This window comes from Chrysemys picta, chromosome 6, assembly GCF_011386835.1.
Source record: "Chrysemys picta bellii isolate R12L10 chromosome 6, ASM1138683v2, whole genome shotgun sequence".
Classification (NCBI taxonomy): domain Eukaryota; kingdom Metazoa; phylum Chordata; order Testudines; family Emydidae; genus Chrysemys; species Chrysemys picta.
Window position 1 is genome coordinate 22,476,456 of NC_088796.1, and position 17,470 is coordinate 22,493,925.

Below are 17,470 nucleotides of genomic sequence, written 5' to 3' on the forward strand. Positions count from 1 at the left end.
AAATACTAACCTAGATGCAGTAGCACTGATTATAATTAAAGTTGTGTTTTGGGACTGAATAGCATTAGAACAACTATTCTTGATACACATTTTTTCCTATAGGCACCAAACACCAAGGCAATTATATTTCAAGCTGAATATTTTTCCCTTCCTACCAAGCACGCAGGAATTCATTTTACTTCATTTATAAGTTCAAAGAAATAATACATTTCCAACCTGTTCATACATCTAGAGTTTGAACATTCAACTCAAAATGATATTAGGTTTCACGTGCCACTGTGGAAAGATTTGGGGGGGAGGGAGGAGAAGAGCACAGAGAGACATAAATATGAATGATAGAGTGAAAAACAAATACAAAGAAATTATGAATAAAGGAGTAGTCAAGCAGTTAAAAAAATATAATGAATACAGTAGAGATAGCATATACCAGGCCAAACACCTGTCCCAGCCTAACTTTTGGAGGAGTGGGGGTTGTCTGTGCTTAATGCACAGGACACATTTCCCCTTTATGTGTAAGACACATTTTCCATTATCTAGAAACATTTTCTGTATATGTATAGATAGGAGACTCACCGGCAAAACACATTTTGGAAACTCACACAAGGTCTGTCAAACCCAAAGAAATAGTTTGCAAGGTTCCCAAAACTCAGACTCCATGAGGTTTGCCCATCCCTGCTTCTTACCTGCCGAACAGACCAACCCCACGACTCTCCTCTGCCTTAGATCAGAAGCGGCAGGCGTCACAGTGAAAGCAACATTTCTTTTCCTCCTGTACTCTCATTAATCTTTCAGCTATTGCAACTGCCATGTTACAAATTTACTTCTTGTAAAAAAACCCAAAACAAAGCCGTTAAAACATACCAGTGTCCCGCTCCATGCTTCCCGTTGGTGATCCATGTGTCTAGCACACAACTGAATTCTCCTCCTCCTGCCCCTTCTGCTGCCTCGCCACCTACCATACTAGTGCACTCCGCCCACTCTATGCTGAGCATTTTTCATTTAAGAAGAATGCTGTCCGCTCAGCTGTGCTCATAAGAGAATTATCATCTATTGCTCCAACTGGCTGCAAGTCATTCCTTTAATTTCAAAACAGGATTAAACAGCAATTGCTGTGCTCCAATACACACATGCCCTGGCAGAAGGGTAAAATGCCAATTCTAAGAGAGAAATCACTGCTATTGAATTATTAGCTTACACATGTCATATAACTAATCCACTTGTTATTTTGGGGGTTTGTAATAGTACTGAATGTATTAATTGGACTTGTCAGAGTGTTTTGCATAAATACATTCATGAAATGAAAATGCAACCAAAGAGATACCAAAATGGATGCTTTAGTTCGAAAAGAACAAACAGCTTGTAAGCGTGTATCCTGTTTATTTCTAAATTAAGATGCTTCATTTTATTCTTTGTACCTGTTGCCTGCAAAGGAAATGGCATCAGCAGACCCTAACCAACAACTGTTTACAGGTATACAGGATAAAAGAACTGTGCAGTAACAGCAAAATCTTATTTCACACAATAAATCAAAGTCTAACCTCCATTGCATCAGTATAAATCCAAAGTGACTCCACTAAATCAGTGCCGTGACTGGATTTACAGTACTGTCAATGAGATTAGAATCCAGCCCCATACATTTTGTAAGGAAGCTTTTTGTGCAGTTCCAGGAATTTCTTGTTGGACTAACTGGGGGTCTGATTCACATGTCAACTGCAGCACATTAATGCCATGCTAGCACTGCAGAGGGGCATTAGACCAGGGGTCTCAAACACACGGCCCGCGGGGTTGTTAAATGTGGCCCGCGAGCTCCTTGCCCCCCCCCACCCCCCAGTGTTTACCTAGAGCGGCTCCAGCCCGACGTGCACCGGGGGAAGGGCAGGCTCCCTGCCTGCCCTGCCCCCTGCCACTACGGGAAGCGGTCGGAACGTGGGGAAGGGGGGGCACAGGGCTCTGTGTGTTGCTCTTGCTTCAGGCATCGCCCCCAGCAGCTCCCATTGGCCGCAGTTCCCCGTTCCCGGCCAACGGGAGCTGCTGCAGATGGTGCCTGAAGCAACAGCAACACACAGACCCCGGTGCCCCTTCTCCCCCAGGTTCCGGCCACTTCCCAGAGCGGTGCGGGGACAGGCAGGCAGACGGCCTGCCCTGCCCCTGGTGCGTGTCGGGCCGGAGCCCGCCCCCCGAGCCTCTCCTGCAGCCCAACCCCCTGCTGTACCCCACACCCCTCCTGAACCCCACACCCCAACTCCCTGCCCTGAGCCCCACACCCCACACCCCTCCTGCACCCCACACCCCAACTCCCTGCCCTGAGCCCCACACCCCTCCTGCCCTCCGTGGGGGCAGGAAGGGGGCAGAGCTGGGGTGGGGATTTCAGGGAAGGGGTTGGAATGGGGGCAGGGCCTCATGGAAGGGGTGGAGTGGGAGCAGCACCAAGGGTGGCGGGGGGAGGTGTCAGTAATGCAGCCCTCGGCCAATGTACTAGTCCTCATGTGGCCCTCGTAGTCATTTCAGTTTGAGACCCCTGCATTAGACTGATGTATCCAGTGCCAGAGAAATTTCTGGTGTAAATGGGATCCCCAGGCAACACAGAGCCAGTATATCAACTCTTTGACACAGCCCATAGAGCTGGGATAGGTCAAAGGTGTGGCTGGGGGAAGGGAAGATGGCTAAAGCACCACTGTTCTCCAGCTATTTTCATCTGCTTAAAGGGACCACTGCAACAGAACCGAGTTTAGGGTAGCCCAGAGGCTGTTCTAACCTAACCCAAAGATGAATTCCTGACCCCACTGAAGTCAATGGGAATTTTGCCACGGACTACAATAGGGCCAGGATTTCACTCAGGAGTACAAAGATGGTTCAAAGCCATGTTTGCCAAACTCAGGTGCTGCGTCAAGCAGAGCTCAAGTGCACCCAAAAATAGAGCCCTATCCGTCCGCTCTGTATTTTCCTTTGTTTCAGACACCTCACAGGATAGGCAGCATTAACTAACCACTATCAAAAATATTGGTTGTGAGGCTGCGAACATAAGTTGCATAGAGAACCCCTTACTTACTCCCTTTTAGAAGGATGGTGAACGTTCTCCAGCATACCCAAAAGGAGGCTTTGGTTTTAAATACATATTTTATAAAAGTAGTAAAACATGTTTTAGTTGCAAATATTAAACAATCTACAGAACTTTATGTTAAACCTAAAGCCAAGTTTGAACCTTGCTTTCACTGGCATTCAGTCTGCTTCTGAAAATAAAAAATTGTCTCCCTTTGCTCTGATAATGAAAGTTGCACATGCAGCAGCTAATCTGAACATATTGTCACCAAGCCCAACATTAACAACCACTTTAGCAACCACACACATGCCTCAGGAACAAAGGAAACACATTCATCTTCGTCCTCATTCAGGTCCTGTTCCCACAATGACCATGAGAGCCATTATGCATTAGGGCTGAATTTTTAACAATTGTTGATCCTCTCTCATTTATTTGATGCCAAAGAGCTGCTAACAGCCTCTGTATACGCAAATCTTTAACACTAGACCTCCTTTCTCCATAGTATTTGCCCTGAAATATGGTACCACTTATTTTCCCATGGGCAATTTTTTGCAGGATTTTTATTCTCATGTGGAACAAATATATACACACACAAACTTTACATGTGAATGCCATACAAGTACCAAATGTTTTACACATTAGATTAAGATGAGATAATGAATACAGCTAATTCAGGTAACACAGCCCCCACACATATGTAATTTAGAATAATCAATATATTCTATTAAATGGGCCAATTCTAGCAATTGTAGAATGAATACTTTCAATTACCATCGACTTCCACTGAGTTGCAGGAGCCCAGCAACCTTAAGGATCAGACCCAACTCTTACGGAAAAGACCTACAGAATTTCATGGGAATGAAATCAAATGGGGCTAAAGAAATATAATAGATAACAATTGTTCTAAAATCCTATAGCATTTAATAGCGACAATAACTTTTTGAACTATTTTATAGATATTAATAGCAAAGTTTATAGGATGGTTAAAAACATCCAACATAATTTTTATCACTCTATTAAATATTATAGGTTTTTTAAGCAATTGCTGTAGAAATCAATAAGATTCAAAGAATAGTTAACATTCTTATTACCTTCTATAGGACTTTCCCAAAAAGATGTACTTGAAATACAAAGCTCTTATGCACATTGACAGTACTGAATCAATAACTTTTATTACTTCGTAAGTATTGCTTTGTAGTGTCACATTTTATTTAAATGATTAGAATCCCCATCATAAAAGCAACAATTGTGCCTTTTCCATAAGACAGTTTTACATTCTTAAAAATGTAGTTGATAAAGTGCATTCATTACCATAGGGCAACAGGGGATATGTACACAGCGCTGAGGGCAGCAAATTGCACAAGAAAAAGGCAGAAGATCACTGAGAATCCATGTGAGCACTGCTTGTGGTAACTCCTCCTAATAACTCTTGGGCAGCTGTAAAGTCCCCTGCAGGGTGGTATGGTATGGGGAAGCTGCTGGCGCAGAGAGAGGGAGGTCTGATTAGCTGTGTGAATGTTCCTGCCCTCTGTGGAATCTTGAAATATCTGCACGTTTAGGAGGTTAAAACCCTCCAAGGTCCATTGATGGTGAGGGGGCAAACTCTCCTACTCACTCCATCGGTCTGGGGTTGTTGTGTGGGGACTAGAAACCAAGTCTGCGGGTTGTGGGGTGGCAGACACCTCCACAACACTACCTGGCAGCCATGATAAGGCTGTATGTGTTATCACATAGACCCTGTGGAGAGAAATACCACAGGAAGTACCAACTTGGAAGAAACACTGACAGATTCCTTTGTGACCCGATTGGTCCAGAAGCCTAGGAGGAGTTCCAAGAAACCTCCATTCAACGAGATTGACTTCCCTGCCAGCTGTAGCAACAGATCTGCTTCTTGGCTTGCTCTCACACTCCCAACCCTGGCTTGGACCCTCTGCCTCGACCCTTGAACTTCGGGCTAGTCCACACTAACCCCCCACTTCAGCTACGTTATTCACGTAGCTGAAGTCGAAGTATCTTAGTTTGAACTTACCGCGGGTCCACACGCAGCAGGCAGGCTCCCCCGTCGACTCTGCGTACTTCTCTCGCGGAGCAGGAGTACCGGCGTCGACGGCGATCACTTCCAGGATCGATCCGGGATCGATTTATCGCATCTAGACAAGACACGATAAATCGATCCCAGAAGATCGATTGCTTACCGCCGGACCCAGAGGTAAGTATAGACGTACCCTTCGACTACAATCCCGACACCTGGCTTAAGTGCTATGACTATGACTCTGGCTCTGCCCCATTCAGTGCTTGGTTCCTGACCCTGGCTCTGACTCCAGCTCTGCTCTTCGGCTCTGATCCTGGCCTCTGACTGTCGCTGCTCCGACCACCAGACCTGACTGCCCCTGCTCTAAGCACCGGATCTGACCGCCCAAGCCCCGGTCACAACAATCTGCAGAAGTTTCACAATGCTTCTTCCCCCTATGTAGGGAAGCACGTGGCTGAGAGATCTTTTTAATTGAGTGCCATTTCTCTGAAATAATAAGCAGCCATAGGGAAGAGAGGAGGCCTCTGCTCAGGGTACCAAAAGGCAAATGAACAACCAACAGGAACAAACGGTCTGAGGCCCAGAGTTAACCCTTTAGAAGATGTGACACAAGCAAACAAGAATTCTCTATTTTGAGAAATAAAAGTGATATAAACCCATTCCTGGGGACGTTTAGTGCAGGAAAGAGCCCTCACTTCAGTGGAACAGGGAGTGGTTTGTTATGATGGGGATGTGGCCATCAGGTAAATCAGCTAGGTAGCTACAAGTACAACCTTTGTTTTTGCCATTTTGTTCTATGATGCGGTTTTACTTGCTATTGACTTTTCAAACAAACTACCTCTCTAGCAAACACAGGCGCCGACTTTTCAAAAGTGCCTTGGGGAGTGCTTGACCGCTGGCTCCACCCCAGGTTCCGCCCCCACTCCGCCCCTTCCCCAAAGGCCCCGCCCACTCCTCCCACTCCCACGTAGACCATGTGTTATATATTCAATCTAAACTAAATTATGATATAGTTTCATAGGGAAGAGCTATTTTACAAAGGGGGAAATTAAAACAAAGAGAATGAGCCCAACATTTTCAAAATTGGCTGCTGATTTGGGGCACCCTAGTTGTTGGATGTCCAACTTCGGATATCTTGGGCCTGATTTTCTGAGGTGCTGAGTATCTGCAGCTCTCCACTGACATCACTTAGGGTTGGACAGTGCTCAATGTCTCTGAAAAATCAGGTCCCAAATGTCTCAGGTTGGTCAACCAATGACTCAAGTACCCAAATTCAGTGCCACTTTTGAAAATTTTGGCCTAAGTGACTTGACGACAACAGTCGTACAGCCAGGACCAGTACCCAGGTCTCTTGACTCCCAACACTGTCGCTCCAACCACTAAATCAATTCCCCTCACATTTAAAAGATAGACAATAAATAACTGAACTGTACTTGAAACTCAGTAAAGAAAGACGTAGATTCTGTTAGAGCCATTACAGACGTGGAAAAAGGAGTAAAAATGAGCATCTTATATCCACAACTATGCACAAATGTTACTTTTAATATTTCCTTGTAATCCTGTTCAAATTTATAGTTCCTAACACCACACTACAAAAGGTACTCAGCAACAATTGCTTCTACAGGGAGCCAGACTGAAAGTTCTTCTGCTGACCTGATTGTGGCCAGACCAGTGTTCCCTAAAAAACTGATCTTTCACCTTGATGGAGAGCAACTCCCTTGCCTCACGTTCGGGAGCGGAACTGCCACAATATGTGCAGAAGCAAGCAATAGATATAACCCTGTTCCCATGCGTTCTGTGAAATGTTAATGGAAATTATTGTATAGCTATTTCTCTCAGATGACTTCTTCCCGCTATCCCATCAAGTGAGGTTGGATCATTGTGCAAGCATCCACCATCTTTGTCTTTTCGAGGAGGCACCAAGGTCCACATGCTTATCATCTTTGTTGCAATCCATCCATTGCTTCCTAGGCTTTTCTCAGTGCCTCTTCCTTACCACCTTCTCCTGCCACGCTATCTTCACCAGGTCCCCTTCCTTCATCCTCCACATGTGTCCAAAACAGCTAAGTTGCGCTTCCGGGATTTTTGTCAGCCACATCACAGATTTTGACGTCCATCCCAATATTTTCATTTTGAAATCTGTCTCTTTGTATAGCTCTTCTTATGGCACAAAGACATCTCCTCTCAAACACCTGTAGGTGTTGAACCTGCTGCCTCTATCACCAATGGTTCTGCACCATTGAGCATAGTGGGGCGCACCATTTCTCTATACAGTTGGACTTTAAGTCTACGTGGCTTGTCATATACAACCCCTGAGATGTTATTCCACACTCTTCCAGCTCTACACAATCTGGACTAACTAACATTCAGGCTCGCCATCTTCCGTGACCCAACAGCCAAGGTACACAAACTGGTCAGTCTGGTTTACTCTCTCACTATTAATCTCTATGTCCAATTTCCCTGTGTCAACTCTCCTGACCTCAGTCATGCTCATTTTCATCCCAGGCCATCTTAGCTGGTCATACCACTGGTTTACTATTTCCTCTAGGTCTTCTTTTGAGGATTCCCTTATTGCTATGTTGCCTGTATACAGTAGCTTCTCATCTTCTCCCGTTGGGACATTCCTGCTGACATAGTCCATCAATATGATAGCAGCAGACTAAGAGCCAACCCCTAATGCAGTCCAACTTTTACTTCAAAGGGATTTGTCATTCCAAAACATATTCAGATCACTGTTTTAGGGAATCTATATAGAACATTCACCATAGTTACTAAATCCTCAGTCACTGAAAATTTCCTCAGCACTGCTGTGAGGATCCTTTTGTTCACTTTATTGTATGCTTTTTCTAGGACAATAAAAGCCCAGAAGTTCTCTCATTTGCCAAATTACAAACAACCTAGATGGAGCTATTATAAGATGGGTGCATAACTGGTTGGAAAACTGTTCCCAAAGAGTAGTTATCAGAGATTCACAGTCAAGCTGGAAGGGCATATCAAGTGGGGTCACGCAGGGATCAGTTCTGGGTCCAGTTCTGTTCAATATCTTCATCAATGATTTAATTAATGGCATAGAGAGTATACTTTAACGTTTGTGGATGATACCAAGATGGGAGGGGCTACAAGTGCTTTGGAAGATACGATTAAAATTCAAAATGATCTGGACAAACTCAAGAAATCGTCTGAAGTAAAAGGGATGAAATTCAAAAGGGACAAATGCAAAGTACTCCACTTAGGAAGGAACAATCAGTTGCACACATACAAAATGGGAAATGACTGCCTAGTAAGAAGCACTGCAGAAAGGGATCTGGGGGTCAGAGTGGATCACAAGCTAAATATAAATGAACAATGTAACACACTTGCAAAAAAAGCAAGCATCATGCTGGGCTGTATTAGCAGGAATGTTGTAAACCAGACATGAGAAGTAATTCTTCCACTCTACTCTGCACTGATTAGGCCTCAGTTGAAGTACTGTGTCCAATTCTGGGTGCCACATTTCAGGAAAGATGTGGACAAATTGGAGAAAGTGCAGAGAAAAGAGTAACAAAAATGATTAAAGGTCTAGAAAACATGACCTATGAGAAAAGATTGAAAAAATTGGGTTTGTTTAATCTGGAAAAGGGAAGACTGAGAGGGGACAGGATACCAGTCTTCAAATACATAAAAGGTTGTTACAAGGAGGAGAGAGGTAAATTGTTCTCATTAATCTCTGAGGATAGGACAAGCAGCAATGGGCTTAAATTGCAGCAAGGACAGTTTAGGTTGGACATTAGGAAAAACTTCCTGACTGTCTGGGTAGGTAAAGAAAGGAATGTTTTAAAATTTTTGTACTGTGCTGAAAATTCTTTTCCCCTGGGTTTATAAAACATTAATTTGTATTTTTTATTTTACTATTTTTTTTGTTTTAAATCAATAGGTAAATCTAGGACCAGCATTAGTTTTGCTAGCCCTGGCATTTGCTCTGTACATAAGCTTCAAAGTTTCCTTTCCTTTCTTTCTTTATTTTATATTTTGCAATGTTTTTCTCAATATTTAATCATTTTTCCATGTTTAGATTTTTTTTCTTCGGTGAAGCGAAGTTCTAGGTTGAAGTCCCGGATCTTTATATTAAATTGCCCAGGGAGGTTGTGGAATCTCCATCATTGTCTAACTTGCTCTTAAAAATCTCCAAACACCTGTCAGGGATGGTCTAGAAGATAATACATAGTGCTGCCTTGAGTGCAGGGGACTGGACTAGATGACCTCTCAAAGTCCTTTCCAGTCCTATGATTCTATTACAACAATACAAAAGATATCACTGGGTTTTTTGTTTTTGTTTTGTTTTTTAAGTAATGGGAAAAGTTGGGGGCATTTTTGTTTCCTCTGATCATGTTCAGAAAAAATCCTAGATCTTTCTGTCTCAACTGGAGATAAAAGTTCTCTTCATATCTTATTTTCATCTATACATCACATATGTCACCATCTTTTACTATGTGATAAGGTCATAGAAATGACCTTCCCCCCCAAAGGGAAAAAAGAAAACACTGCCTGACTGCCTAATGAATTTATTAAATGATTCATAATTAATAAAGAGAGAAAAATGGCCTTTATAGAATCATAGGACTGGAAGGGCCTCCAGAGGTCCTTTATAGCATAGGCAGGACATAGGGTCCAGAGAACAGGAAAGATAAGCAGTTTTAAATGCAATTAACAAATAAGAATGGCCTTTTTAACTATAAAAGCAGCATTGCTTTTACCATCAGCTTGACTGGAAGTTACAAAGAAGAAATCTAAAAAAATCTAAATACTAAATTAGCTGTGACATGTCAAAAGGCCATGACAGGTCAACTCAATCCAGTTCCAAATTTTGCTGCCAGTTTCCATTCATGGAAGCTGCTTACATTACAAAAACAAAATCCATTGTCCCAGCATTTACACTGACAGACAATAACAGTTGCGTAAAAACTCATGTGAAGCTTTGCCACTGTATAAGGTTTCTCTTTTGAGGCCTAATCCACTAGGTCAGCTACACAGCTGAAATGCTATACAACCTTTTCAATATTAACCCTTCACAGAACACGTATGTGCATACCTATTGCACTCCAGTGTATGAGCAGAAAAATAAAATCCTCTGTGCAGGTGCCAAAACAACCCACCATCCAGCAATATGGGGCCAGAACCTCAGCTGGTGTAAACTGGCAAACTGCACTGGAGTCAATGAAGTTTAACCAAACTACATCAGCTGAGGATTTGGTCCATTTTATGAGTCTCTTTTTTCTTGGTCTCTTCACAGTACACCAATATCATTAGTGTGCAAAAAAGTTGTCTGATTGTAGCAGCTGGATAGTACGATTCAACTCTCATGAACGGTTTTGTAACTCCCTTGCATCTGTGCATGTAGAGTTTTGGCTGCTAAACTAATGCATTTTGGGTAAGCACTTTCAGTTGGGGGGGAAAACAGCTCCTCTTGCTAAGACTGGACTTTTTGAATTCTCAGCATCCCTGCAAAAGAGAGAAAATCAGAACTCTCCCCAAAAGTTATTCTGAAAATAATTTCCTCCTGCTCCTCACATTCCCCCGCACCTGCTCATTGTCTCTTACTCACCCACATTCTGACTTCTCAGCACATTTCCCCTTCCTTATTTCTCCCACAATCGCATCCTGAAAACCTCCACATTCTGTTCACTGCCTGACCCTCACACGGTTACTAAGGGGCCACCAACTTCTGTAAGAGCAGCCTGACTTTGGCCTCCTTGGAAACAATGGGCAAGTGTGGCCAGCTTTGTCCAGGCCACCCTCAATTTCCCCTGCAAAGGTCAAACAGACATGGCAGAGATCTTGCTGAGGCTAGCCTGTGGCTTCAGTCCCACTGACAGTAAAGGAAGATAATGGCTATTTTGGATAATAGCAAAACATCTTAAGAATGAAGGCTGAAATCAGAAATTCGTGTGAACCCTTCAAAAACGCCAAATACCACAAGCCTCACAATAAAAATCACGAGAGCTGAAAACACCGTGGTGACCAAACCAACCAATCATAGACAGGTTTTTAAAGAATAGCCTGGAAACCAGATGATTTCTCTGAAAATGGAACTTGGGCATTTTTGAAAAATTTACTGATGACCATACAGGTGCAGTAACCACACAGAGTCACCACAATTTTAGAATTCCATACACCACAATATGTATAGTACCTGCACACTTTAAAGGGACTGGCAGAGTTCTAGTTAGGGCAAGAAAATAAAACACTGACAGCTGAGTCAAAGAAAAAACAGACCATCCCAACTTGTCATTCTTCTCAGGAAAAACCTTGGAAGGAAGTTCAGTGCTGATGCAGCCAACGTGTTTTTTTTACAGGGTAAAAGCCAAATAAAATGAACATCTGGTTTAAAAAAAAAATAAAACTAGATAAATTGTTTATGCCCTTTCCAAAGTCCAAGCCAAGCCAAGCCAATTCCGCTTCTTCAAAAGTTGGGCAAAGTAAAGGGCATGGCTTTAGTTCAGCCCATTACAGAAATATGGAACAGCTGCTAAGTTCAGCTCAGGATCCTGTCTGACCTGAAGCCCGGGATCAGGAGGCTTGATTCAAGGCCCGTCTCTTTCTCTTGCAGCAAATGAAAAAGTTAACTTCTGTGCCGATTTCTTTTTTCTCCCCACAGTTCAGTATAGTTCCCAAGTGCTGGGTTTGCATCCCAGCAACTTCTTTTATAACCTGAATAATTTCATTTGTTCAGTTTCAATTCCAACAGCCATCTGTTACAATGAAACTTGTGACTTCCATATCAAGCCCTGCTTTCACAGCCTCTTGATGATACTGACCTCACAGTGACCCCAGAAACAAATGGGTCTGTTTACCAAACAGAAATCAAATTCCTAAAACAAAAGGCAGGATTTACATTGTGGCACAGAGTCACACACCCACAACAGTGCAGCATGCACCACCTTAGCAGGAACTATGGGAGACAACACTGCTCCATACAAGCCTCCTGGAGGTCCTGCTGTGTTTTAGCTTCTGCAGCAGCTGTACAAAGACCACACTGGGTGTGCTCCCTTCCTTAGCCAGTTGAGCTCCCTCTGCCCAAGGACTCCTAAGTGATGCACCTAGGTAACCAGCCCCTGTGCCCTCCCTCTTTTCCCCTTGCATACACATACACAGAGGCCAGATGTTATTTGGTCCTTGATATTAGGGACAGTGATATCTCTAGAACTTCCCCAGATTTCCAAAATGGAGCAGACCCTGACATCACAGCAGGTGGAAGGCGATACATGACCTTTAGACCTTATGATACCATTTTGAGTTGCTATTTAGTCTGTTTTTCTTCAACACAGTTATAAAAAGGTGGTGGGGGGGAATTCCTTAAATAAAATAAGAAACAAGAACCATGATGTACCAATGGATTTTGAAATAGTATCGTACGGCCCAGTGCGTCTCAAAGCCAGACCTGCAGAGTTGTCAGACATTGAACACCTCCACATTATCACCCAGCAGCACCTGTAACCGGCTCACACTCCCTTACTCATGACCCGCTGCGGGCCCAGACCACAGGAGGTCCCATCTCCAGGGGTTCGACAAACAGCAGCCTCATAGCACCTGAGTGGCTCCCCACCCTATATAAACCCAAGGGGTGTTCGAGAAAGTGTCCAGGTAACAATGCAGCTAGCTGCCACAACTATCCTGAATTCTCTCTTCCTGAACTCCTGGTATTGGCATCGACTCTGACTTGGACCCTGACTCCTGCTCAAACCCCAGACAACCCACATAGACCCCAATACCCAGTATTGATCCTTCATGTGATCCCCAACCTGTCTCTGGCTCTGCCCTTTGGTCTAATCTTTGGCTTGACCCTCAACCTATTGATCCTGATGCTGACTCTAAACCTCAGCGGTTGTTCCTGTCTATCAAGCTACTGCCACTAGTCCCACCTACCTTCACCATTTTCCATTCCTACTGAAAAAAAACCCAAAGCTTACATTCAAATGAGAAAAGACAACTAGAATACCTTTTCTGTAGAAAATAAGAATGACTTGTAGCACCTTTAGATGTTCTCCATAGTACTGTTGTATCAAATTCATTAAGCATCAACACTTGGAAAAGTTTCTAAAGGTGTTAGTCCCTGCTTGGCAGTTCATACACTGCATCTGCAGTCAAAGTGCTGCAAAAATGCCATCAATTAAAGAGCAAGAGAAGCATTCAAACCAGCCAATGATCAAACAATGGATGCAAAATAAAAACAGAAAAGGGAAATAACAGAGGTTAATATTACTGTGGGGAACTTGCTGTTTTACTCATGATAACTTCACTGTTTTGATTTTGTTATCAAATTATGCTATGCAGTTTCAGCCCTAGCATGCTTTGTGCTTGTATACTACACTACAAATACATTTGCTAAATCCAACATTTATTTAGTTAGAAGTAAAAGGATTTTTTTAAGTATAATTGCAATGCATCTGGCATTTAAATCAAGTAACTATTAGCATAGGAAATGACCAGCATGAAGGTACTAGGCTCCAAGAAAAAAGAGATGAATACAGGGAGTCAGCATGGAATTGGATTTAATGCCCTGTTTACTAGGGATCTGCAGTGTTGAAAAATGCAAAGAACTTCCTGTAGCAGACGGAGCTCAGTTGCAAAAGGTTAAAAATGCAGGCTATGAATAAAAAGAAAGATTTAATTAACTAGTTTAATTGGACAAGGAGGAAAAACAGCTCCAGTATACCTTGTATACTTCAAAAAGAAAGCAGACCACTTTAGCATAAACCAGGACACCTGCAGAGCTTAAAGGGCTGCTTGCCTTTCATATAATCCATTAAAAAATTCAGAGATCTATTTATGAAATAAACAAAAGGAAATGGACATTGAAATCTAAACAGAAGAAACTAATAATATAAAATCAACTGGACTAAATTGTATCATTTTTTAGACTAGCATGAACTAGTCTCTATTACCAGCAGCTATTCTTCTTTTTCCAACACATAATTCTGACCAACTGTCAATGAGCAATTCAACAAAACTTCAGGTCATATTTACAAATATTTAAATGAATCACTGTAGATTTTCAACACTTACCACTTCACACATGTGACCTACACACACAAATGTAGAACCAGTAATTCAAAGGATACCTATTCTCTACCAGAGAAGGCAGAGTGCGGTAGTGTATAGGGTAGTCGTGGACCACGAATCTGGAAACTTGAGTATTAGTCCTCATTCTACCACTGACTCATGGAATGTCCTACAGCAAGTCACTTAATCTCTCTGTGCCTCAGTAAATAAAGATGATACTTTCACACCCGTATACTAATTGCACTTTAAGGTCTATGGATGAGAAACACTATGTGTTACGATTAGATTTATTATTAACGTGCCTAAATCCTAGCTGCCCACCATCTGTCAGCCATTAAGAGCAGAATTAAAGGCAAGTTTTAACAACAGGTATTTGTATTACTGTTTTCAAAATAACCACAATTTTTCTCTCTCCGCCATTTGCTATTAAATCTCTCCAAAAATTGCATGCCATTAGAACAGACACATGCTTATTATTTTTCTCAGAGCCTCGCAAATGCTCACCTGCTCTTCAAGGCTGTCTTGAGTTGTGCTTATCCCTTCACAAGGGAAGGGTGTGGTTGTAGATTACGTACATGGAGGAAAGCAGGGATAGTCTAGGAGCCGTGGTGAGGTGATAAACAACAAATCATTCTCAGTCGATCTGGGTTTACAAGAATGATAACAAATAATTCCATTTAGCATGCCAGTATCACTTTTCGAGCCTCAAAGCTCTGTACAACCATTACTTACTTAATCTTCACAACATCCTTGTGAGGTAGGTAGGTCAACAGTATTATCCCAGTTCTGTAGACGAGGAAACTGAAACAGGATTAAGTGATTTGCCCAAGGCCACCCTGTGAAACAATAGCAGAGCTGGGAACTCACAACTCCACAGTTCCCAGTCTCATGTTCTTTCAACTAAGCTTCTCAAAAGTCAGGCTAGAAATAACTAAAAGCAGACTTTACAGAGACTGGCTGAGGAGAGAATCCCTCCAGTGGGCATAATTCAGCTCTTAGCCATGAGGATCCCTCTTCTTCCCCACACTCTTTATCCACAAATGACACACACACACAACCTTTTGAGATGCAAACAGACTGCAGATCTCTTCAAATGTATTTCTGAGTTACAATAGGAAAAGAATAGCCTTTGGCAGTGAGCAAGCTGAACATCACATGACTTTAAACGGACAAACATCCTAATTTGTTGTGCAAAGAAAGTCGAGTCACCACCTCCTGCAAACTGTAATTTACTGGGAGGACCCCAGCTTGTTCCCTGTGCCAACCAGGTGAAACCAATGCCTCCCTTCTAATTGCCTGTTTTTCCTGAAACTACAATCCAGCCTACCAGATGTAGCCAGGCAGGTTGCTGCTCCCAGAAAACATACCCATTTCACACAGAACCCCTAGCCAAATTTTATGCCAGTGCCAAACAGATACCTTTGAGGAGTTCTTTAAATCCATATTTTGGTCCTCATCCTATTCCCAACTGAACTGAATGGCAAGACTATCATCAAGGTTAGTGGAAGTAAGATCAGGCCCTTCTTCAATTAAGGTTTCTTGGCAAGGATTTTGCACGTGGGTTGAGAAGACAAGAGTCAAATCAACTGAGACAAAAGGGCATCAACAGTTTACAGAAGAGAGAAACTAAGAGCAACATCTTAATTAAAAATAAACCTAAGATACAACACCACAAAGTAGGAACAAATATGATCCAAATATTTGATAACTAAGGCCGTCCCAAGAGATTTTCCCTTGGTCTCTGTGGGACTCTCCCTATACATTGAACAGTGAGTGATGACTTCCTTTATGTAACCTGTCTAAATTAGAAGATCAGCAGCTCCTCAGGGCAGAAATCTATCATTATTATTATTATTTACACAGAACTACATAGATCTGAAAAGTACCAATTGTGCTACAGAAAAAATAGCACCAATAATATACATTAGTGCATATAGCATTACTTTGGGGTATTTCTGGAGAGCCACCCACTTACTCTTCAACCTACAACTTTTCTATAGGGGATAGAAAGGTAAAAATAAGAGCACAGACCAGGGCTGGCCTGAGGTTTCATGAGGCCCTATGTGAAGTATATACGCAAAATTCCATCCAGATTCTTCCCCACCTTTTATTGTGTGCCACCTGCTCCATATACTATACTCAACTATGTACCTCAAAACCACCTGGTTTTTGACTCCTCCTGCTCCAAGTATCATCTGTTTATAAGGTTCCATGGCTTCTTGGAAGCCTCTCACTTACCCATGTTAACTAGAAAAGTGGAGATGAAGTGCAAGTGTCACTATAGGGAGCACTTAAGACAATAAACCCTTCAGGCCAAGGACACTCTCGCCCCTTATATATGTACAGTACCCAGCACAACGGGGCCCCGATGCCGAAAGGGGCCTAAATCAAGTTTGGCTGTTTTTCTAAAAGCTATGCTCTAGAACGGTGGTTCTCAACCAAGGGTCTGGGGTCCCCTGGGGGGCCGCAAGCAGGTTTCAGGGGGTCCACCAAAATAAACCAGAGAGCAGGGCCAGTGTTACACTTGCTAGGGCCCATGGCAGAAAGCCAAAGCCTGAGCCCTGCCGCCCAAGGCTGAAGCTTGAGCAATTTAGTGTCGTGAGGCCGCCTGTGGTGTCGGGTCCTGAGCCATTGTCCTGCTTGCTACCCCCTCGTGCCAGCCCTGGCTTTTAGTCTACTGGAAATAGAGAAAAACAGTTGTTGTGGCACAGGTGGGCCAGGGAATTTTTATAGCGTGTTGCGCTACTCCCTCTGAGCTGATCCACAGATATCAAAGGGCTGGTCAAAAAATAAGTAATTTGTTGCTCATCAAGGTGTTTTCCAGGCTAACAAGCTATCCACTCCTTTTGCGTATGTATGCAATATTTAATTTAATTACATGTAATGTCTCTATCAAATAATTTCATTGCCTACCAGGGAAAAAGTCACAGAAACACCGTGCTACCCAGACAGTAAGAAACACTGAAAATACTGTCTCATGTATTTGGAAAAAATCCTTCCTGAATATATTTAGGAGTTTAGCCAATTAGGACACATGGAAGCAAACTTTATAAAGTGCCAAAAACGACTTGTCTGCAAAAAAATTCAGTAAATAGATTCCATGTCTGACATGTGTGAGGTACACTGAATATTTTCAGACACTGATGTCTCCTGATCAGGTGGACTGCATTTATAAATGGTAGCTCCTAATAATTAAACCGTGACTTGACAAAACTTGCTGTAGCATGTTTATTTTCTTCTGTTTCCACAAAGACAACAGGATTGGCACAGGCCAGACCTTTATGCACAGGTGCCATAAGCAAAGAATCTTTTGGCTCCCCCAACACAAGGCAGAGATAGTTACATCCCCTTCCATCCCA

General features: G+C 42.7%; 1 protein-coding gene across 11 annotated transcripts in view; it reads right to left on the reverse strand.

Annotated features, from left to right (window-relative positions):
* The window catches only part of PDZD2 (PDZ domain containing 2), a 301,222-nt gene that overhangs the window by 116,057 nt on the left and 167,695 nt on the right, over positions 1–17,470 (reverse strand). Inside the window, exon 3 of one of the 11 annotated variants that reach the window (XM_065598827.1) lies at positions 14,616–14,754. The exons of the other annotated variants lie outside the window; for them this stretch is intronic. The gene's annotated coding sequence lies outside the window, so the exon portion shown is untranslated. The remainder of the gene's footprint in view (positions 1–14,615; positions 14,755–17,470) is intronic. 11 annotated transcript variants of the gene reach the window in all.